Source organism: Oryctolagus cuniculus, chromosome 7 (assembly GCF_051225735.1).
Source record: "Oryctolagus cuniculus isolate XC-2025 breed Fujian yellow rabbit chromosome 7, ASM5122573v1, whole genome shotgun sequence".
Classification (NCBI taxonomy): Eukaryota; Metazoa; Chordata; class Mammalia; order Lagomorpha; family Leporidae; genus Oryctolagus; species Oryctolagus cuniculus.
Window position 1 is genome coordinate 16,980,841 of NC_142873.1, and position 22,394 is coordinate 17,003,234.

The 22,394-nt window shown below is 51.4% G+C and overlaps 1 long non-coding RNA gene and 1 pseudogene across 1 annotated transcript; one reads left to right on the plus strand and one right to left on the minus strand.

Moving 5' to 3' along the window:
* The first annotated feature begins 456 nt into the window (after positions 1–456).
* On the plus strand, positions 457–5,965 carry LOC149125324 (uncharacterized). Its single transcript, XR_016236992.1, has 3 exons — positions 457–518; positions 2,884–3,215; positions 4,168–5,965. It is a non-coding gene; the product is annotated as an uncharacterized LOC149125324 (long non-coding RNA).
* An 8,093-nt stretch (positions 5,966–14,058) lies between these two features.
* On the minus strand, positions 14,059–17,266 carry LOC149125325 (adenomatous polyposis coli protein 2 pseudogene; annotated as a pseudogene).
* Between the last annotated feature and the right edge of the window lie 5,128 nt (positions 17,267–22,394).

Sequence of the window (22,394 nt, forward strand, 5' to 3'; positions counted from 1 at the left end):
ATGCAACTGTGAACAGGGAGATTTGACCCCTTGCCCAGGATGGCTCACCCAGCCCATCTCCTGATGTCGACTTAGTCCTCCTGGAGGATTTCTGTCACAGTCTCCTGTTCTCACACGAGAACAACCTGTCCCCTTGGTAGTAGTGGCCATCGGATACTCATATCTGACCCAAAACCTGCTTAACCTGGTCATTCTATCTGAATTTGTTTGCAGAAAATCAATATCATGGAGTGGAGGTACAAGAGCAAGTTGTGAGATACACATCCAGGTAACTCGGAGGCAGAGCAGACAGTGTGGCATGGACTACTAGGGAATTAGAAGCCAGTCTTCCCCAGATAGGGACAAGGTTGTGGGTGGCCCCTTGCTCAGCACAGCCACTTCTGGAAGCTGCCTCTTTGGAACTGCTTGGAAAGGGGCTTTCTGTTCCCTCTATGTTTCTCACCCACCTTTCCCTCCCTCCAGTCTCATCAGGGAGATTCCAGAAATTGAAGATCAAGATGTCTCACAAGACTCTCATGGTACGTGTTTGACTCCTGCACTTCTTCCAGAAGCTTCTGACTGGTCCCATTCTAGGAGCACCTGGTCCTCACTGGGAAACAGCCTGTCTGCTCTGCTCTTGTTGTAGACAGTGAGTGCTCCATTGTCAACGGGAACACTCCACTGGTCTCCCAGGTGGCCTCTGTAGTGTTGGGTTGGTGCACCTGTGTTGGGTGAGACAGACCACTGTGCACTCAGGCCCTGGGGACTTATCTCAGACTGGATGTGGCTCTTGGGTGGAGTTTGTTCATAGTCATCAAATGGGGGAATCCCTTGGCTGTCACCAGGCCCGCTTTCAAGGTGCAGCTTTTGACTCAAGAGAGGGAAGGAGGGGATGGGAAGGCAGGATGGCAAACACCGAGCCACCACCATCTCTCTTGGAGAGGCTTCTTGAACAAGTCACTGTGATGTTCTTAATTTTAACAACAGTTGCAATTTTGAACAGCATCCTCCAAACTTCTCAGGCTTAAAGCTTTGGCAGTCTGTACAATGTTTCCTTAGTTCTCTGATACTAGGTATCCTTGGTCGGCAGACTCTGTTTTCTCTGAAGCAGCTTGGTGCTAACCACAGCAGTCCAGTCCCACACCTGTGTCCATGGTGTGGTTTTCATCTTCTGCTTAACAGCACTGATTTGTGCTCATATGAGGTCTGTAGTTTTAATCCAGTGTCTAAACTCGGCATTTTTTTCTCATGCAAAGCCTCCATAACCTTGCACCAAGACAGGAATCTATTCAGTATCTGAGTGAGGCTGAGGGGTCCCTCACGTCATCACAGGCAGAGTGCCTCTTGTTGAGTAGGAGCCCTAGAGTATGGCTTCATGGGGAGGGGCAGAGAAAAAGTCCAATTTCCTTGAATCTGAGCTTCAGTGAGGTTTTACACTTTCTCTCTGCAGGAATCTTTAGGGTTTGAGGCACCTTCACTCATCAAATCATTCAGTAGGAAAATCACGAAATCCTGATGCCCTTCCCTGTTTCTCAGTGTTCTGCAGTAGAATTGACAATGACAGTTGTCCGCCCAGTGCTATAGATCAGCAGGCACCTTTTCTTGGTGAGACCATGCGCTTTTCCTCTGTACAGATGTACAGAGATGTGCAGAGTCATCCCAGGTCACAGTGATTCACACCCAGCTATGAAGGCCACTCTCATGGGCATCTGTGCTGTGCTAGACCCTGTGCTGTCATGATCCATGCAACCCTCACTGGACCTCTCCTGGTGGAGATTCTGTCCCTACCTTGGGGACAGAAAAGTTCCGGTCTGCAAACAAGAACTTCTAAAGGCCCTGCACAACATCTCCAACTAGGAAGGCATCAGTGGGCTTCATTCCTGAGCAGGGTCAGCACCTCATTGATGTTCTCTGATATAGCTCCAGCTCAGGAGTGTCCCATGGCCTGAAAATTCCTGGTCTCTCCCCTCGGGCTTTTTGCACTCAGGGTCCCAGTGAGGCCTTGAACTTGTCTTTGCCACAGACCAGTGGTTGTCTGGCTTTGTCTCAGAAACACCCAGTGCCAGGGCTGGGAAGTCATGGGGAGGAAGGCAAGTGCACAGACACTGTCTCAGGAGGGAGATGTGTGTGCTAGGCCAAAGCAATGCCTTACAGCCCACCTGGGATTTCTTCCTGACTTTTGTGTTTCACCTTAGCTTGTCTCTCCCTTCTTCAGGTGCCTGTAACTAGGTTCCCACTTCAACTGACCAGAAAATTGATGGCCACATCATATATATTATTATCTATATGACAGGCACTGAAGGCATATATCCTATGAGTCGATGTGCTTGGTGTATGTTCAGCAAAGCATGTGCATGTATGAAATGCATGTGTTCTTGTGCTAGTGTTGTTCATTCCAGCTGTGAGTGGTCCCCTGTCCTTGTCTCTCATTACAATGCCCTCCAGGTTGGATGATCCTGCTCCATCCCCCCAAACCTTCAACAGATATCCAGTGTGGTTTCTGTGCCTTAAAAGCTTAAGAGCTGTGTGTTTTATTAGTCCCACTTTGTTGAATATTGTGATCATCTGAGCCATGTTTATTACTTTTGCCTAGTGATAAATTATCAGTGAATATGTATAATATCAACCCGAATGCGCAGCACGCCAGATGTGGTGGCCATTGGAGGGTGAACCAACGGCAAAGGAAGACCTTTCTCTCTGTCTCTCTCTCTCTCACTGTCCACTCTGCCTGTCAAAAAAAAAATCAACCCGAATGAAAACATTTTAGTGTCTGAGCAGATTTCATCTCCCACTTCGGACATGACTGTGCAGGGCCCCTTTCCTTACTTGTCCCTCTGCTGCAGGCCTGACTGCCAGAGAGAGAGAGCATGAATACCAATCCTGATGGCTGTGGTTCTATTTCAGAACTGAATTTTGTTGCTGCCCCTGAGAGGAAGACCTGTTCCCAGCTGGAGGGAGGTCCTCACGAAGATCCCATCACCAGCAAGTGTGAGAGTCATAGCATCAGCCCCAGCGATGTCCCAAGTACCCCAAAAGAAAATGTTATCAAAGGAAAATGGAAGCCCAGGAAATGCAAACTGGCCTGCCAGTTCCCTGGCCTGGAGATGAAGGGAAAACCACAGTCCACAGAGAGGAAGATTGCGTGCCAATTCCCTGGTCAGGAGATGAAGGGAAAACCACAGACCAACATGTGGGCACTGACCTTCAGATTCCTGGGCCTTCACGCCTAGACAGAGGTAATCCTGTGTGTGTGTCTGAGATGTACTTGTTCCTTCTTACACTGGGCACAGAGTATAGCTCATTTCTGTTTGTTCAGATAGGGTAGAACTGTAACCTCTCTGTTTGGATCAATAATTTGAAGTAGAAGATACAGTAAGAAATCTTTGTCATGTAGAAACCTGACCCACAAAATAGGATACCTCCCCTCATAATCAAGTTAAAATGTTTACAGTTGAACTTCTCTCCCTAAAACATGCTGTTCACCATCCACTCACTTGATTGCAAGTCCTCTATTGGGTTGAGAAATATACATTGAACAATCACATTTTATCTGATTTTATTCCTAGGCCGATTTCCAATGCAGATTCTTAGGTCTCATTCTCACCTGTTTGTCCTTCCCTCTGACCAGTATACAAACAGGATATTCTCAAAAAGAAAATTTCTTAGTGGAACTGAAAAAAACAATGGGGAAACTCTAGGATGACTGAGGAGTGCCTGTTTTAAGTTAATGTTCCATTCAGAGTTGAGTGAGTGAGCTATTAGGCACACAGCAGAATGGTCCTAGGTGTAACTAGATGTGGAGTCATCTTCAGAGAAACTTGGTGTCTGTTCTGTTGACATGAGTTGTGCTGTGGTTACACTCCTGGCTCTCTTTGCTTACTGCAGAAAACTAATCCATTTCTAATGCACCAGAGAGCAGGAGGAAGTGGGGTGACATCACCCACTCCTGGTTAGGAGAGGCCAAGGGCCCTGGTTCCCCAGCACTGCAGAGCTGGGCTGGAGTTCAGGGCAGGACTCTGCTCATTTGGCTGCCACTTCCCTCTCAGCAGCCCAGGGCTCCCCTTTAGCCAGTCTCCCCACTGGAATTGAGTTGCCCGGCTTCTGCCCCACTGTGGCCCAGATGCAGGCTCAGCTCTCACCTGGACCTGACCCAGCTCTCCTTTGATTTTTCTTCTCTCCCTCTTTCAGATCCCAAGTACAGTTGGAAGGACAGAACAGTATTGCTGATTGTAACATCCCCACCTCTTCCAAACATCTACCACAGGAGCTCCACTTCAACAGCAACCAGAACACCAAGAACGCAATTTCAACACCATGAACTGCCCTCGGCTATTTTTATCCACTAGGCTGCTTCCTTGAGAGCTGGAACAGTCTTCCACCTCCAGTCCGAGTGAACACCTAAGGAGACCCAGGCCTGACTCCACAGCTGCTCTGGAGAGAACACCACCTGGCTCCTCTCCAACTGCCTCCTGTAGAGATCTGAAGTCAGGAGGAGCTGGAAGCAAACAGCATAGGACTCTGGGCACACACTGCCTTTGGATGGGGTGAGCTCGGTGTGGGCAGTGTCAGAGACACAGCGCCCTGTGCACAAGGCTGCATGTGAGCAGAGGAGAGGATAGGACTCTGCAGGATGTGGACCCTGACCGAGACAGCTGGCCCTCTCCTTCACACTGCCAGCATCCACATAGAGGACAGCAGGAGGAGGAGACTTTGGGGCTCAAAAGGACAGGAAGGGTCTCTTTCCTCCTTTTGAACCCCAACCATCTCCCCCTTCTGCTGTCTTCCATGATGGGAATGCTGACTGTGTGAAGGCGCAGGCCAGGTGTCTGGCTCAGGGTCTGCATCCTGAGGATCTCTGATGCTTTCCTCAATTTTACACTCAGCCTCACTCTTTGGCCAAGCACCCGATGCAGGGAGTGCTGTATGCTCCCTCCCACATCCCTGCAGGAGGCAGAGAACATCTTGTGTGCCCATCAGGTCCCCTGACCCTGGCATCGGTCAGTTGGTGAAAGCTGTCTGTTGATCTGTACATCCTAAAGATGTGCTCCTTCCTCCGTATCCTAACAACTGTGGAGAGGGTGACCCCTCAGAGCCTGGGCAAAAAGGGAGTGAGCAGCAGCCCTGGCGGAGGTCCGGTCATCAACCCAGGAGGTGGCCATTGATGGGCGTGATAACAGCAAGTTCATGGTGATGAATGCAGCAGTGTGGCAGGGAGGGCCCAGGTGGGCGAGGTGGACTGAGCCTGCATCAAGAAACTGGACACCTCTCTGAACACTCCTCTCTCCACGTCCAGAGTCAGGCAGCACAGATGCGGGCAGGACCTCGTCACGAGGACGCTCATGTCTTACAGCTGCTGGTCCTGCCAACTCCACTCAGTGTTGCAGGAGAACTGGGGGCTCCTGATGCAGGACGTGGGCCAAGGCACCCAGAGCCCCAGCAAACAGCAAGGCCATGTTCCTGCCAGCCTGAGGCAGCTGCAGGACGAGGAGGGGCCATATGCCTGCCCCCCCCACCCCTGTCATGGAAAACCGAGTCCTTGAAGATTCTGGACACCTGCTGCTTAGTAGTTGTTCCTGGTCAATGAACAAACCGAGCCAATGGCACCGCTGCCCTGTGGTGGACCTGTTTCTCACAGCTACCATTCTTACTTCCACTGTCTGTCATACCTGTGATGACACAATTGTTTTCCTTTCATGAAAATTGGGATCCTAGGGAGGGAATCATGTTTCCACCTGAGTGTGCCTCCTCTCAGTGTAACAGCTGCCTTAGACACCCTGTCAGCACATCTTGGGCTCCTAAAATCTACAACTTCTCATTAAGATATCGCTGTCCAGGCCCAGAAGTTTCTCCAGTGTCCAGGAGTGTAACTGGAATTTCAAAAATTTAGATTTAAGTCCCGACATGTATTCCCTGTTTTAGTTAAGTGTTTATAAAAAGAAACATTCCAAAAAAAATTTAAATATTTGAAAAGAAAAAAAAATTTAAGTAAAAATAGAAAAGAAAAATTGTACTGCTTGTTTTTTTAAAAGGAAAGATTAAAAAAATTTTAAAAATTGTTAAAAATTTTAAAAAGAAAAAATTAGAAAAAATGTCACTTAAGTGTGTTTGAAAGAAAAATACTGAAAAAATTAAAATTAAAAATTTTAAAAACTTTAAAAACAATAAAAAACAAAAAATAGGAAAATAGTAATAGGAAAATTAAAATGCCACTTCATTTTAGTAACTTTTTAAATAGGAAAAATTTAGAAATATATATAAATTAAATTTATTTCAAAAATTTAAACTCAGCAAAAAAAGTAAAACTCCATTTCAGTTCAGTGTTTTTGTAAATACAAAAATGCTAAAAAAATTTTAAATTTAAAAATGATTATACTTTACAAATGACAAAAGAGAAAAGCAATTATTCAGACAAGTGTAAAATGCCATTCCTATTCACTGTTTCACTTAATGGAGAAAATGCCAAATTAATAAAATTTAACAACTTTGCAAAAATTTCAAACTTAAAACATAAAAAGCAATACTAAGGAAACAAGGTACAATGCTATTTCAGTTAGTTATCTTTCTAAATAAGAAAATGCTAAAAAGAAAAGAAAAAATTTCAAAACAAAAAGAAAGTACTAAGAAGAAAAAAATAAATGCCGCTTCAGTAAAATGCCACAATGCAACAAAAAAAATGTAAAAATTTTTTTTGCTTTGTTTGACAACTCGAATTGGTTCTCAACAGCTGACCACTGATGATGACAAGTTATTCAGTACCTCCAGAACAAACCACCTGGTAATTTATGCCAAGAGACAAATCAGCAGTCATCTAGGTTTTTCCTTGGATACCACTTTCACCAAGCCTAACTTAGGTGAAACTCTCTGCAGAAATTTTACAAACTCTTTGCTGATTTTGATACCTGCTTTTACTTTTGTTCTGTAAAAATCATACACTTTGGATAATAAAATTTCAGAGTTGAAATAAAACACTTTGGAGAGTGCTGCTTGGAAGATGTATAAATCTCCTGTTTGAAAATGGCCTTCCTTTAACAATTTTACCATGCGTTAACCATTCATGCCTGTGTCAGTTATTATATTCAAGTCTAATACTAGATTTCTAATAGAATTCTTCCTGAAGACTGGATCCTGGCATTCTATAGTTCAAAAGCATTCTCACCCCAACGTGGAATGTTATTGCAAATATCCTGTTAGCCCATACCATTGAATTTTTTTCTCTATCACTTGGATTTTTAAATTTCAGTGTTATAATACATTACATCTCATATTGGGTGTGCCGATGTTTTACCCTTGTATCTCTCTCTCTCTCTCTCTCTCTCTCTCTCTCTCTCTCTCTCTTTATTTATATATGAAGTAGATTGCTTTTCTCAAGCTATAGCAGAGAGCCGGATCAGAAGAGGAACAGTCGGGTCTTGAACCAGAGTCCACATGGGAAGCAGACACTGTAGGTGGAGGCAAAGCCCACTATACCACAGTGCCATAACCAGGTTTTCCAATATTTAAAGAGACTGATTTATTTATCTGCAAGGCAAACATAAGAGAGAGGGAGAGCTACATAGAATGAAACACACACACAGAGATGTACCATCTGATTCACATCTCAAATGCCTGCGGCAGCCACGGCTAAACTGGGCTGAAATAAGGAATCCAACAACTTGAGCCATCTGCTTCCTCCCATTACTACAGGAAATATGGCTTAGAAGCAGCTGGGTCTTGAACCAGGCACTCTGACATGGAAGCCGCTGTCATATTGATGGCTTTACCCAGGGTCCCACGATGTCAGCACCTGCCTTCTTTAAAAAAAAAGTTTATTGAAAAGCAGCATTACAGTGAAGAGGCAGAGGATGAACAGTGGGAGAAAAGGGAGAGGGAGGTGGTGGTGCTGGGGTGGAGAGAGAGAGAGAAATACCTTCCACCTACTGGTTCACTCCCCAAATGCCTGCAAATTCAGGGAAAACCTCCTGGCTGCCTTGAATGTTTCCATTCCTGCACTTGGGACTCCAGGCCAGAATCTAAGTGTCTCTCCTGGAAGGCCAGCCATCTGCCAGCAGGTCTTGGGACTTCCTAGCCTACATGACCACATGACACAGTGCCTTATCCCATGATGCCCTTGGGATCCAGGGGACCACAAGTGCAGGTTCCATTCGCAGTGATTTTGAAAGTTGAAAAAGAATGCATCTGTACTGTCCATATACCATCTTTTTCCCCTTGAATTCTTCTACACACAATATACCATTTATGTCGTAGTGTCTTTAGGTATAATAAGATATCTAGGGACAACTGAAAACATACGGGAGAATATTTGGTCCAATGCAAATGCTACCCATTTATGTACAGGACTTTAGCAATGGTGACTTTAGTGCCTGCAAGTGATCCCAGACCCCATCTGACACAGAGCTTCATGGACAACTGTCCATATTCCATAAGTCCTCGCAGGGTCTCACCAGACACAAATTATCATCCTGAGACTTGAGGTGCAGGTCTAATGAATCCTGCAAGGACAGAAGCAGCTTTGCCCCTGGGGAACAGGTCCCCACTGGAGGCATTTTCAGATGCACACTGAGCTATGGATGGGAATGGGGATTTTGGTGAGGTCTGCAGTGGAAATGAGGAATAGATGTGATTGAAGACCAGGAACAAGGTGAACCTTGTTTGTAAGAGGCAGGGAACTTGGTTTCTGGCATTTTTCTAGAAGGTATAACTTGCCAGGAATGAAACTGGACATTAAATGGAGGTGAATTCTCAGCAAAGTGCTGATTCAGGGGCTTGCCTTCTGGCAGTGTTTCAAAAGAATTTATTTGAAAGGGAGAGATACAGACATACTGGGAGAGAGATTGTCAGCTGCTGGGTCAATCCCCAATAGCTAGGGCAGGGTCAGGCCAAAGCCAGGAGCCAGGAGCCAGGAGCTCCTTCCAGATGTGTGTGGGGTCCAAGCAAGTGGTCCAACTTCCGCTTAATTTCCAGGCACCTTAGCATGGAGTTGGATAAGAAGTGGAGCAGCTTGGACTTGAAATGGTGCCCATATGTGATGCTGACAGTGCAGGTGTGGACTTAGGCTTCTATGTCACAGCACTGGCCAATGGCCATCTGACTCTTTATAGTAACGTCCAAAAAGAGAATTTAATTTCTGGGAATTCTGAACAAAAAGAAACTAGAATTTGAAGATTTGGAAAGTTGAGTCTATCCATATTACAACAAATGAAATGTGTTCTGGAAGAGAACACCAGGGTGTGGCTAGGCTGTGCCTTGAAAAAGATGCTTGTATGACATGGACAGAATCTGCTGGTTTCACCAAGGGTGAGCGGAATGGTTTTGAAATGAAAGTGGGCTGACGGCCTTCCTGGATGGAGAGAACGGAGTAATGCAGGGCATCAGTTGACAACATGCAGTTTTTGTCAAGAAGAATGAAGGTGACCCTGAAGGGGATTCCAAGATAATCAGGGCTCCTGCATCTGTTACCCAGGCTGACAGGCAAGACAGAAGCCATGGGACACTGCACTGACCAGCAGTAGAGGCTCTGGAAATGTTTGGGATAATGCTGCCACCCTCCTGGGCCCAGATGGCAGAGTTTGAAACAAAGAGAATTATCATGGAGAGGCAGAGACAGAGAGAAGGCCTTCCAATCACTGGTTCACTTCCCAATTGGGAACCATGGCCAGAGCTGGGCCAATCTGAGGCCATAAACCAGTAGTTTTTTCTGTGTCTCCCACATGAGTGCAAGAGCCCAAGGACTTGGACCATCTTCTACTGCCTTCCCAGGCCATAGCAGAGAGCTGGATCAGAGGAGGAGCAACCAGGACTTGAACAGGTGTCCATATAGGATGCCGGCATTCCAGGTGAATGCTTGGGCTAGTAAACCACTGCTCCATCACAGAAACTAGTTGTTTGAGAGGGAGAGACACAGAGAGTACTGCCACCCTCTGTTTCAGTCCTCGAATGTGTGCAACTGCCTGGCTGGACTGGGGCCAAAGTCAGGAGCAGGGAATTCGATCCAGGTCTCCCTGTGTGGGTGGCAGGAACCCAAGTACTAGATATCCTGGGGACGGGTTGTTCACAGACATGTGTGGGCATCTTTGGGGTTGTATTTCTACTTGTCTACAGGAGGCCTCCTGCAGAGTTGGCCACCTCAGGCTGTTTTGTCCAACCAAGGACATGCTGTTGCCAAACCCCTTCCCATGTGTGATGAATGTCCTGCGTTCTGAACACTGAGGGCCCCACATCTGCTTTCTCAGTTTCCCTGGCTCCACCATGTAGGAAGATCTCCATGGACTGGCCATTCTGACACAGTGACACCAGCTCTTGATGTGAAAGGAGAGACCCAAGGAGCAGGTACTGGGAAAATTCATGCTGGCTCCTGTAACATAATTACAGCCCATCTCAAGATCCTCACAGTGTCCAGGGACAGCAGAACCCTGTCCACGGGCAGTGTCTAGTTCCTAGGGCCAGCGGTGTCACCTGTGCAGCCCAGGGTCTGTCACTCAGGGTGGGCTCAAGTGTCCTCCAATTGGGGGCTGCAGTGCCTGCTGGTCTGTCTGAGTGCACTCGTGCCTTCTTCCTGTCTCCAGTTCCTGGTGCACTGAGTCCCTGAAGATCCTCTGGACAATGACTGTCACCTTCACACAGTGGATTTCAGACAAGCTCAGCCAGACTCCAATTCTGTTCCCTGCCTAGCAAGAAAGAGAAGGAAGAGGCCAGCGGTTCTCTCTGAGGCAGCTGTGTGCTGAGGGCTCTTCCCGGGCCTCTAGGATTCTCCTGATGAGCATGCCCCTCCTCCCCCTCTGCACTCCAGGACAGCCACAGAGACACAGGGACTCCATGCCTGCTGTGAGCTGGGTTTCCCCTCCCCCATCCTTCTCCAGGCCCCAGGTCTAACCCAGTCCTGGAGGCCACAGGAAAACAACAGGAAAAGCACACTATGTTGCATTTTCAAAGCACCCAGCCCTAGCAACCTCCATGAAACTCAGGGAAGCTGAGCTTCCCCGTGGGCACTTGGGGTCACTCCTCCAACTTCTGAGAGGGCTCCCGGACAGCAGCAGCTGAGATGAGCGGGCAGAGGTGGCTCCCAAAGGGCGGGTTTGCACCCTGGACCTCACAGGGACGTCTGCACTCTGCACATCGGGTCCCCAGGAATTGCCCTGACAACAGGCAGCAGGCTTTTTGTTTTTTAGAGAATTTTTATTCTTTTTTTAAAAATTTTATTTATTATTATTATTTTTTGACAGGCAGAGTGGACAGTGAGAGAGAGAGAAAGGTCTTCCCTCGGTTGGTTCACCCCCCAAATGGCCGCTAAGGCCGATGCACCGCGCTGATCCAAAGCGAGGATCCAGGTGCTTCTCCTGGTCTCCCATGCTGGTGCAGGGCCCAAGCACTGACCTGGCCTAGAACCCGGGGTGTCGGCGCTGCAAGCAGAGGATTAACCTATCGAGCTGCTGCGCTGGCCACAGCAGTCTTTTAAATACAGCCTCCAGCAGGTTCCTCATTCATGGCTCCACCCTGCCTCTGCACTGTGCTCTGTACCTGCGTCTTTAACAACATTGATGACCGAGCCGGAACACAGGGCGGTGCAGTGGGTTAAGTTCCCACGTGTGATCCCAACTCCCCAATCAACGCATGTAACAGGGAAATAACGGGACCCATGCTGTGGTTTATGGCACTGGTGATTGGGGTCAGGGACTAATCACTTCTTAATCAATACATTTCCGTGAGGAAAGTGCGTGGACGCACATGCGCACACACACACGCTGGAGTTCAGGGCACCACAGCCTGACAGCAACAGCAGCTCAGCGAGGGGCCAGGGCAGAGGGGACACAAAGAGCTCCCCCAGGGCAGCGCTGGTTTCTCCTCCGGACTCTGCTGCTCCCTCAGGATCCGGGCCAGAGAGACCCCGGGAAGAGTGGTCCACGGGCAAGGGAGGAAGGGTCGGGATCCCCAGAGAGAACGGAAGCCGGAGCTCGAGGTGGCAGAGCGATCATTAAATCCACAGAGGGGAAACCCCACGGGCCACAGCGCCACGCACCCGCTCCTCCGTCAGCCCCCACACAGCTGGGAAGGGCGGGGACACGGACACGCGGGACAACCCCGCACCAGACCTTGGGCTCCCACAGGCCACGCCCACCGCCGCGCGGCCCGGCGCTTTCCCGCCCTCCGCAAGCCCTGCCCACCCGCCCGTTGCCCTCAGCCCCTCACACAGCCCAGGCCCCTCGCCCCGAGGGCGCCATCACGACCCCCAGCCCGGCCTGCAGCCCGCCGAGGGCCCTGGGGGCTGCCGCCCCCCTGGGGAACCCGGATGCGGACCCGCTTCAGAAAACAGAGCTGTGGACAATGGAGGACCCCGCGCCAGGGCTCCGGAACAGGACAGCGGTGCGGGGTCACTTGAGGGCCGCCTTCCGGAACCGGAGTCAGAGGAGAAGACAGGGAACCACGGACGCGGGGCGGACCCCGCGCGAGGGACAGGGTTCCAGGAGGACGGGCGCCGGCCCCAGGCTCAGGACGCCGCTCCTCGGGAGGAGGATGCGGGAGCCGCGCCCACAGCTCCTGGGAGGGCGGGAAGGGCCGGGCCCCCTGGAGGAGACCGCGGGGCTGCGGAGCCCGGGCGGCAGGGGGCGCTCTCCGGGACCACAGCCTCCTGCTGTTTGTAACTCCAGGCCTTTCATTCTTACTCTTCTGTTTATTCATTGGAGAGAGAATTACAGAGAGGGGAGAGGCAGAGAGAAAGGTCTTCCATGCTCTGGTTCGCTCTCCAGATGGCCACTACAAGGGGTCTCCCAGGCAGGAGCAGGCCCCAAGCCCTCGGGCCATCTTCCATGGCATTCCCAGCCCATTAGGAGAGAGCCAGAAGGGAAGAGGGGCAGCCGGGACAGGAACCAGCGCCCATGGGGGAAGGCGGCCCTGCAGCCAGAGGCTTAGCCCACCAGGACACAGCACAGGCCTGGACCACGGCGTTTCCGGTGCTGTGCAGAGAAACTGACTTGAAACTTACCAGACTCCAGGAGCTAGAATCATGCTGTCTTTTCTCTTAGAGAGGGGAGGCCTTGCCTCCTGCGTGCAGGCTTGTAGTTTATAATTTTGTTGCAGGCAGAAGTCTCTGAGGGTTAAAGTGCAGTTAAGGAAGTGAGGTTAAGGTGGCTGCAGGTCATCCCGCACTGTCTTGGGCTCAGAGGCTCTGGAGCTGGCGCAGTCACACTAAGGAGAGGAGCCCAGGAGCTGCAGCGTGGGGGCGACAGGGCGTGCACAGAAGGGCAGGGTTGGGGTGAAGGTGGCACAGCGGGTTAGAGGGGGACCCGTTCACACTTTGCGATTAAGGAGTGAGAACCAGATTTGGGCCGTGCATGCACAGTCAAAAGTTTAAACACTTTATCCTTTTACAATAGATATACTATACCTATACACAATAGAATATTTGTTTATATGAAATCTATATTTGTATAATTTGAGCCATTCAACTGAAACCAATGTACAGGTGTGCAACCAGGAGTTTCAACGCGTAGGTCTTTTTTCCCGACACGGTGTGGAGTCCCCTTCTCCAAGTGGGAGGCACAGCTTTCTCACTCCCTGGTGAGAGCAGGGCAATCCCCAGTTTGTAAGAGAGCCGGGGGGTTGAGAGTTATCTTTAAATTCATGGACAAAAACCGCTGTAAAATGTAATGTTATTGGCCAGTGCCGCGGCTCACTAGGCTAATCCTCCACCTTGAGGTGCTGGCACACCGGTTTCTAGTCCAGTCGGGGCTCCGGATTCTGTCCGGGTTGCCCCTCTTCCAGGCCAGCTCTCTGCTGTGGGCAGGGAGTGCAGTGGAGGATGGCCCAAGTCCTTGGGCCCTGCACCCCATGGGAGACCAGGATAAGTACCTGGCTCCTGCCATCAGATCACGCGGTGCGCCGGCCGCAGCGGCCATTGGATTGTGAACCAACGGCAAAGGAAGACCTTTCTGTCTCTCTCACTGTCCACTCTGCCTGTCAAAAAAAAGTAACATTATTAAAATAGATTTATTATCCCTGAAAAAAAAAAGTATGATAGTTTTACTGTTGTTTATAGCTATTGTACTTGTCTTTGTGTGTGTGTTGCCTCCAAACTCATGTTGAAAATTAATCCTCCAGTGCAGACCCCAGGGACAGGAGGGAGTCGGAGTGGGAGGAGGCCTCGCGGGGGGCTACCGCAGCCGCCTGGTACAGCCATGTGACCATGGAGTTGGTGCCCTCCTGGATGGCCCGCCACTGGATGCTTTCCAGGTCAAAGGCCCTGTCTGAGCCGGCAGCCTCCTTCTGCAGTCCCGGGGTGCCTCTGCCGGCTGCCCATCCTGCAGGCAGAGGGCACAGGGGGCCAGAGGCCTGGGGCGGCACCTGGTTGTGGCTGAGCCTATGCAGAGGTGCAGGAGCTCCTCCTTGGACCGCGGGCTGGGGGAGCTGTCATGTCCACTTCCCCGGCGCAGGGCCTGGGGGACTGTGGGCTCAGGGCCTCTCAGGTTTCTGGCTGGCTCCTGATAGGGCTCAGGCACACTAAGCGAGCTGGCAGAGGAGCTCAGGGAGTAGCAAGGTGGGGTATCCTCGGGGATCAGCCGGGGCTGGGCCCAGGGGGCTCCTTGGCTGGGGCCGGGGCCTCCTTCCCACCCTGCTTCAGGGCCTGTGGGATGACGGATGGCCGCACCGTGGGAGCGGCCAGGCCAAGGAGGGTGCCTCTTCAGAGTCCTAGAAGCAGTACACGCCCTCCTCGCCCTCCTCAGTGGGTGTCCTGAGGCACAGGGACTGCCTCCCTCCTTCCCCTCCAGCCCAGTCCTTTGGGCCCTTGGGGGCCTGCCCAGGGGCAGCTCCAGCCCAGCCCGGCTCCTGCCTGTGCCCCGGGCCTGCTCCGGGCTCCAGCTGGTACACCCAGCCTTGAGCCAGTGCCCCGAGACCTGGCTGGAGGGGGTCGCGAGGCCGGGGGGCTCCTGCCTGTCCAGCTGGCCTCAGATTGCTCCCTGGGGGGCCTTTGCAGGGTCTCCTCACTGAGGGACGTGGCACAGCAGAAGTTGACTGGCGTGTCGGTGCACGAGTCGTCCTCCCGGGCCAGGGTGGGCACCAGCATATAGACATTGATGGCCAGCGCCCGGAGGCCGAGCACCAGTGCCGAGGCCACCTTGTGGAGCTGCGCAGGCACAGCCACCCCCAGGCACTAGCACAGCATCTCCAGCTCCTTGTCCGCGCTGCATGGGTGAGGGAGCCTGTGGGCACCGGCCCCTCCTGGCATCTGGCGGCTTCTTCTCGCAGGCGGTGCCCACCGCCACCGCCACCCCTGCCAGTGCTGCGGTCAGGGCAGGTGGGCAGCAGCAGCCGCAGCTCCACGACCTGCTGCAGGGAGTGCTCGTGCAGGGCCAGCACGCTGAGGCTGGAGGCGCAGAAGTTCTCCTCTGGCTTCTCCACGGTGAAGCGGACTTTGCTGGTGTGCAGCTAGGATGGCGGGCGGCAGTGCTCAAGGCAGTCGGCGATGACCAGGGAGCACTTCCCATGGCTCTCCCACTGCAGGCTGACCTGGCTGCTCTCAGGCTGGCCGGACGGCGCGGCCGACGGCATCTTGCTGTGGCTGGGCGGCATGGTCTGCCGGGGGCTGTTGGGCAGCTCACTGGGGCTCACTGTGCCACTGCCCAGCCTGCTGCAGGGGTCGCTGGGGATGGAGCTGGTGATGGACAGGCTCTTGAAGCTGCCCAGGGAGCTCATGGAGCTGCAGCGGCTCAGCACCAGTGGCGTCTCCTGCACACAGTTCTCTGACAAGCTGGACGCTGTGGCGTCCTCCACGCCCAGGCCCTGGCTGCGGCCCCGCCGGGGCACCTGGACGGCCATGGGCAGGGAGGCGGCCCCTGGCCCCCACCATGCCCCGTCCAACTCCGCCTCTTCAGGGCCATCCTCCAGGCCCTTGAGGGAGGAGTCACTGTCCAGGTCTGCGGCCTCGCTGGGGCCTGGGCGTCTGGCCGAGAATAGCGAGGACAGCGAGAGGGACCCCCTGCACCACCAGCCTCTGCAGTGCCCTGCTGGCCAAGGGTGGCCGGCCGGCCCCCAGCTTCTCAGGCACCTGGCTCAGGCCCTCTGCTGGCAGCCAGGACTGCTTCCGGGCCACGGATGGGGGGGGCTCGGGGCCGCCAGGGGCCCCCGCGCCTGCCCTGCCCATGGCCTCCAGCAGCGGCACGTCAAGGTCAAGGTCCAGCCGAGCGAGCCGCAGCTGCCCGCCCAGCAGCTCCTCGCAGCGCTCGGCCAGCGCGGCCAGCGGACAGGGCTGCATGTGCTCCCGCGGGCAGTAGCCATCGCTGGTGCTGCCGCTGTTGAGGTTGTCCTTGGACAGGCTGGCGTTGGACAGGCTGGCGTGGGCCGCCTTGAACCAGAGCAAGGGGTCCACCCGCCCCCCCCACCTCCTGCCGGCCACCCTTGGGGCAGCAGCAGAGCAAGCAGGACTGTGCCCGGCCCTCCCTCAGCGCCTCCTGCCCGGGGGTCCCCGGAGCTGAGGCTGAAGCTGTTGTCAGAGGAAGTGTGCAAGGCGGAGATGTCCTCCACCAGATGGTCGATCCACGCCACCATCAACGCCAGCTCGGCTTTGGCCTTGGCCACCAGGGCCGCCTCACCTGCCTGACCGCCGGCCTCCTTCTCAGGCTCCAGGCCTGGCGGGCTGGTGGGGTGCGAGCCGGCACCTGGCCCTGCAGGAAGGGGCTGCCCAGGAAGAGCAGCACGGCCGGGCTGGTGGGCTCGGCGGTGGCGGCGGCCAGGGACAGCACGTCGTTGTCCTCAAAGCAGCCTGAGTTGGAGGCATAGTCCGGAGCCAGCCCGTCCAGGTGCTGCAGGGGTGGCAGCGGCTTCTTGGCGGCGGCCTCGGCCTTGGGCAGGGTGAGTACCTGCGCCAGGCACAGGGCGTCAAGCTCCGCCTCCAGTGCCGGCTGCTCTAGCAGGCAGAGGCTGGGCACGCAGGTGCCAGGGACATGGCCATGGCAGCCGGTGGTGCTTGGCGGGCAGGTGGGCCAGCAGGTTGCACAGGGCAACGGCACTGCCCATGGCGATCATCTTGTGCCTGGAGTGCACCAGGTTGCGCAGCATGCCCACGGCGCCCAGGTCCCACAGCAGCTCCTGGTCCCGCGTGGCTGTGGGCCCACAGGTTCCAGAGCGTGCTGCACGCGTTGCTCATGATGGTCAGGCTGTGCGAGGTCGGGTGCTGCAGCAGCGTCTGCAGGCAGTTGTGGTCCTGGAGCACCCGCCTTGGTTGGGGGAGGGTGGGGGCGGGGTCAGGTGTGGCCGGAAGAGACGGCCCCGCCCCACCCTCAGGGTATTGGGAGGCCATTGTGGGAATTTGGGGACGTGGACCAACACGTGGGAGGGGTGGTGGTGGTGGTGTGTCTGTGTTTCTCAAATAAATATTAAAAAAAAAAAAAAAAAAAAAAAAGACCGGCGCTGTGGCTCATTAGACTAATCCTCCACCTGAGGCACCAGTACTCCAGGTTCTAGTCTGGGTTGGGGCGCTGGATTCTGTCCCACTTGCTCCTCTTCCAGTCAAGCTCTCTGCTGTGGCCCAGGAAGACAGTGGAGGACGGCTCAAGTGCTTGGGCCCTGCACCTGCATGGGAGACCAGGAGGAAGTGCCTGGTTCCTGGCTTCAGATCTGTGCAGCACACCGGCCACGGTGGCCATTTTGGGGGTGAACCAATGGAAGAGAGACCTTTCTCTCTCTATCTGTCACTAACTTTGCCTGTCAAAAAAAAATTAGTCCTCAATGCTACATGGTATTTGAGGTGAGGGTCTTTGGGAGGTCATTAGGATTAGATGAGGTATGGGAGTGGGGTTCCTGGGTTTGCATTAGTGCCTTTATAAGAAAAGAAGGAGAGACCCAAGCTCATACACTTTCTCTGTCTCAACATGAGCTGCCCTGCACAACTGCAGGACTCTGCAGAGAGTTCCTTTCCAACCAGAAAGCTCCCATCAGATGCAGCCCCCAACTTTGGGCTTCCTAGTCTCCAAGAAATGGATTTCTTTTCTTAATAAATTATCCAGTCTGTGGTATTAGGTTACAGTAACAGAAAACAGATGAAGACAGCCACCAGTTTCCTTAAAGCCTCAAAAGAACACCAGGGAGGGCAGTTTTCCCCGTTGTCCAAAGATGACTTAGAACAATAATTCTGACTGAATTCTTCTCCCCTCTGCAGACTCACCTTCCTCGTGATGCTGGACACACTGGTGACCTGGGATGCTAGAGATGGTCACCCCGGAGAGGCTACTCATACTGGGCATGGTGACATGGGTCATACTGGGACACTGGTCTCACTGTTCATGCCGGGGATGGTGACACTGGGGACCCAGAATCATTCCGGGGACACTGGTCACGAGGGGCTACTGCTCACACTGATGATACTGATAACACTTGGGGTTTGCTTTGAGTCAGAAATTTTTTGTAGTTTAGTCATCCAATTCTGTGTTTTTCAGAAATGCATGTATTTTACCCTAATGTGAATACAGACCATTTTACTGGGCCGTCTTTTGATGCTGCATTCAACATCAAGTTCCTTGGCAGAAGACAGAATGTGGTTAATTTACAGGGCTACCTCTGGATGATAGAGACTCCAACTGTCAAGAGCATTTTGATTGTTAGTTTTGAGTCTCTAATGTCTTCAGATGTAGATGTATTTGCTCATTCTGTGCCTCTCTGACTTATGGACCACTTAGCTCTTTGCTCTCTACTAATTGATGATTGCAATGAAGCACTTGATCATGTTCATTACTACAAGTACTCAAAAAGCTCATTGGTAGACTCACAAAAAAAGGAGAGTGATTTTTTTCAAAAAAGTGAATATTCAAATCAAACTAGATTTTTCCTAATAATTTCTGAAGTGCATTTAAAACACATACCTCACAATTTCAGATTCATATATAAACATTTTCTAAAATATTTGTTTATTTTAATTTTATTTGAGAGAGAGAGATGAATATATAGGGAGAAGCAGAGTGCTGCTGGTTCACTCCCCAAATGCTCATGACAGCCAGGGCTGGGTCAGGCTGAAGCCAGGAGTTTAGAACTCAATCCAAGTTCCCCACATGGGTGGCAGGGGCCCGAGTTCTATCGCCATCACCTGATGCCTCCCAGCATGCACCTTATCAGGAAGCTGGATTGGAAGCAAAGGATCCAGGACCCGAATCAGGCATTCCTATATTGGATGCCTGTGTCCCAAGTGGCATCCCAGCTGTTGTGCCATTTAACCTTACCTTTCCCCAATAAATGAGTTCTTTGGGGACAGGTAGTTGCATTAGAGCTCATTCTTTCACAGTGTCTACATACTGAATAATTATTTACTGATCAATCCCAAACCTAGTGTGTTCTTACATTCTCTCTAACCATTTTGCTTCACTCTCCTATTACTATCTCAGATAACCAATAGATTTCCATCAATAGTAGCTACTTGAATGAAGGGACAAAGACTCACATCTGCAGGGCTGGCACTGTGGCACAGCAGGTTAATCCTCAATGCTGGCATCCCATATTGGAGCCCTGGTTCAAGTTCTCACTGCTACACTTCTGCTCTACTTCCCTGCCACTGGGCCCAGGTAAGCAGCAGCACTGACCCAAGAATTTGGGCCCCTGCTACCCATGTGGGAGACCTGGATGAGTTCCTGACTCTTAGCTTTAGCTTCAGCTTGGCCCAGCCCTGGCCACTGCAGCCATCTGGGGAGTGAACCATTGGGTGGAAGAGCTCTGTATCTCTATCTCTCCCTCTCTCTTTCTAATTCTGCCTTAGAAACAAATAAAATAAGTCTTAAAAAACAGCTTGTACTTGGGAAGTGTGGTTTCAGGAGATTTTTCAGGCTAAAGCAATGTGATGTTAAAATGCATGATGGGTCACAAGAATCTGATGGAGTAATCAGGATATTCAAACTAGAAATAGTCTGACACATTGGTTCCACTATGCAAGGGTGAGAATAAAAATGTTCTGGCAAACTTAGGAAAGTCTGGTTGTTCTGTAGCTGTGCCAATAAAGATCCGTGTTCATTGTTTAAACCTCTCTAAATGATCAAGGACAATGCAGTTCTATGAATACACATTTGCAAAACTAAATTGTTGGTGTCAGCACTCACTTGTGAAAGTCAGCCCATCAGGGCAGACTCACCACCAAACTGTACCTCTGAGCACCAATAGCCAGCAGCACTCTCACCTGTGGAGCCACACTTCACGGTGATGCAAGCTCACTCCCCCTCTGAACATCCTTTAGTCCCTGAGCGCCACGCTGCCCCAAGCAGTCATGGACGATCAGCATTCTGCTATGCTCTGAGGGACTGTATCTGCAAGCAGAGTTTCCTCTTGTAATGCTAAGGCTTAACCACAGCTGTGTCTTTTTATCTCAGATCCTCAACAGTGGTCATTCTGGAGATTCTACTGAGACCATTCACTGACTCACCATAGACTGCTTGGAACACAGGTGCATTGACTGGGCCCTAAACTCCAGTTGCCCAGTGAATCTGCAGTCAGGTAGAGATACTGGTAATTTGACTTCTGACTAGTTCCACTGGGCTCTTGATGCTCAGTGTATTTTACTATCTCAGAGTTTGTGACTGTCTTGGTCCTTATTATGTCACCAAGACAGAACACTTGAGACTAGATAATCATAAAGGGAAGAAGTTGGGGGCGGTGCTGTGGCAGAGCAGGTAAGGCAGCTGCTTGTAGTGCCGGCTTCTCATATGGGCGCCAGTTCAAGTCCTGGCTGCTCCACTTCTGATTCAGCTCTCTACTATGGCCTGGGAAAGCAGCAGAAGATGGCCCAAGTCCTTGGGCCCCTGCACCCACATGGAAGACCTGGAAGAAGCTCCTGGCTCCTGGCTTCAGATCAGCACAGCTGTGGCTACTGTGGCCATCTAGGTTGTGAACCAGCGGATTGAAGACCTCTCTCTCTCTCTCTCTCTCTCTCTCTCTCTCTGCCTGTGCCTCTCTGTAACTCTAACTTTCAAGTAAAGAAATAAAGTCTTAAAAAATAAAGGAAAGAAGTTTATTAAGCTCATGGTTCTAGGGACTAGAAGTCTAAGATGCAGTTGTTTATGTATACAAAGTGTTAACGTGATAGGTTTTTGTCTGATGATTGTAAAGGGAGTCATTCTAGAAGGCAGAGGTTAGATGGGCATCCAAGCCATGCCAAGCCAAGTCTGAGGGCTAATGAATTGAGGATCACTAGACCAGTGACAAATGTGTATCAAAGCAATTGGTGGAACTTTGTTTTAGAACCACACAGAACTCTTGTATGGGAAATCCTGACTGGTCACTTTGAGAAAGCTGCCACTTAGTTCAGCCTGTTTTCCAGCTCAACTGATTGTTGCATTGGTTGGGGACCCTAAGGCACTGTGCCCAAACGCAAACTGTTGACTAACCAGAGTGACCTGTTGGTTTATCTGTGTGAAAGTCTCTTCTCCTTTAAGAAATAGCTAACTCTTTGCACTTTTCATGACAACTACCAGCAGTTGGTTTTACTTACTGAGAAATTTCTGACAAATGAAAATCAAAGTTAACTTATTTTAGAGAATTTCTCAGAAAATAGGAACCAAACCCCAAGAGAGCTGGTTAAGCCACCACCTTTGATGCCAGAATCCACATGAGCCTGTTTGAGTCTTGTGCCTGAAAAAGTAGCAGAGAGTGGCCAAAGTCCTTTGGCCCTGCCACCTACATCGGAGACCCAGATGGCATTCCAGGCTCCAGGCTTCAGTTTGGCTGAGCCCTGGCCATTGCAGCCACTTGGGGAGTGAACTAGCAGATGGAAGATCTCCCCCTCTCTAACTCTGCCTTTCAAATAAATAAATAAATCTTGATATCTCAAAGACTTTGCAAGCTTCCGAACCCTACCCTCCTTGCATTTCTCTATCTTGTGTTATTTCTATTCAGCTTTATCTGACTGACTATGTGAACTAATCTTCCTTTGGGGTTTCTCAGCAAAAATGCAATCATCTTGCAAAATTGCCAAGCAAAAAATCAGGGGGATGGGGCAGACGTGTCTGCCAGCTCCTCAGGGCTCATGGTGTGTGAGCAGAGACAGCCACTGTAAGGCGAGGCCATGTAACTGCAGAGACAATGGTCAGACACAGGACCTACCTCCCGGTGATGTGGATAAAGTGTCTGAGGAAGATCTGTGCAGGAGGCGACACTTGAGTAGCGACCCGATGGAAGATGAATGGGAAGAGCATTCAGGTGGAGACTGGCTTGTGCAAAGGCCCTGAGGCAGCCCACACGTAGCTGACCTGCCCCCACAACTCGGGCCCATCTTGGCTGCCCTTGAACGGGGGCACAGCTAGTGTTGAAAGGAACGGCCTAGAGCCAAGAGCCGCCATAAAAAATGGCCTTAATAAAACAGTCCTGGGAAATGGGGATTAAACTAAGTTCACAGAGAAAGCAGATAGCTACTACCCAGAGATAAGGGCTACTACCCAGAGATAAGGGCGACAGAA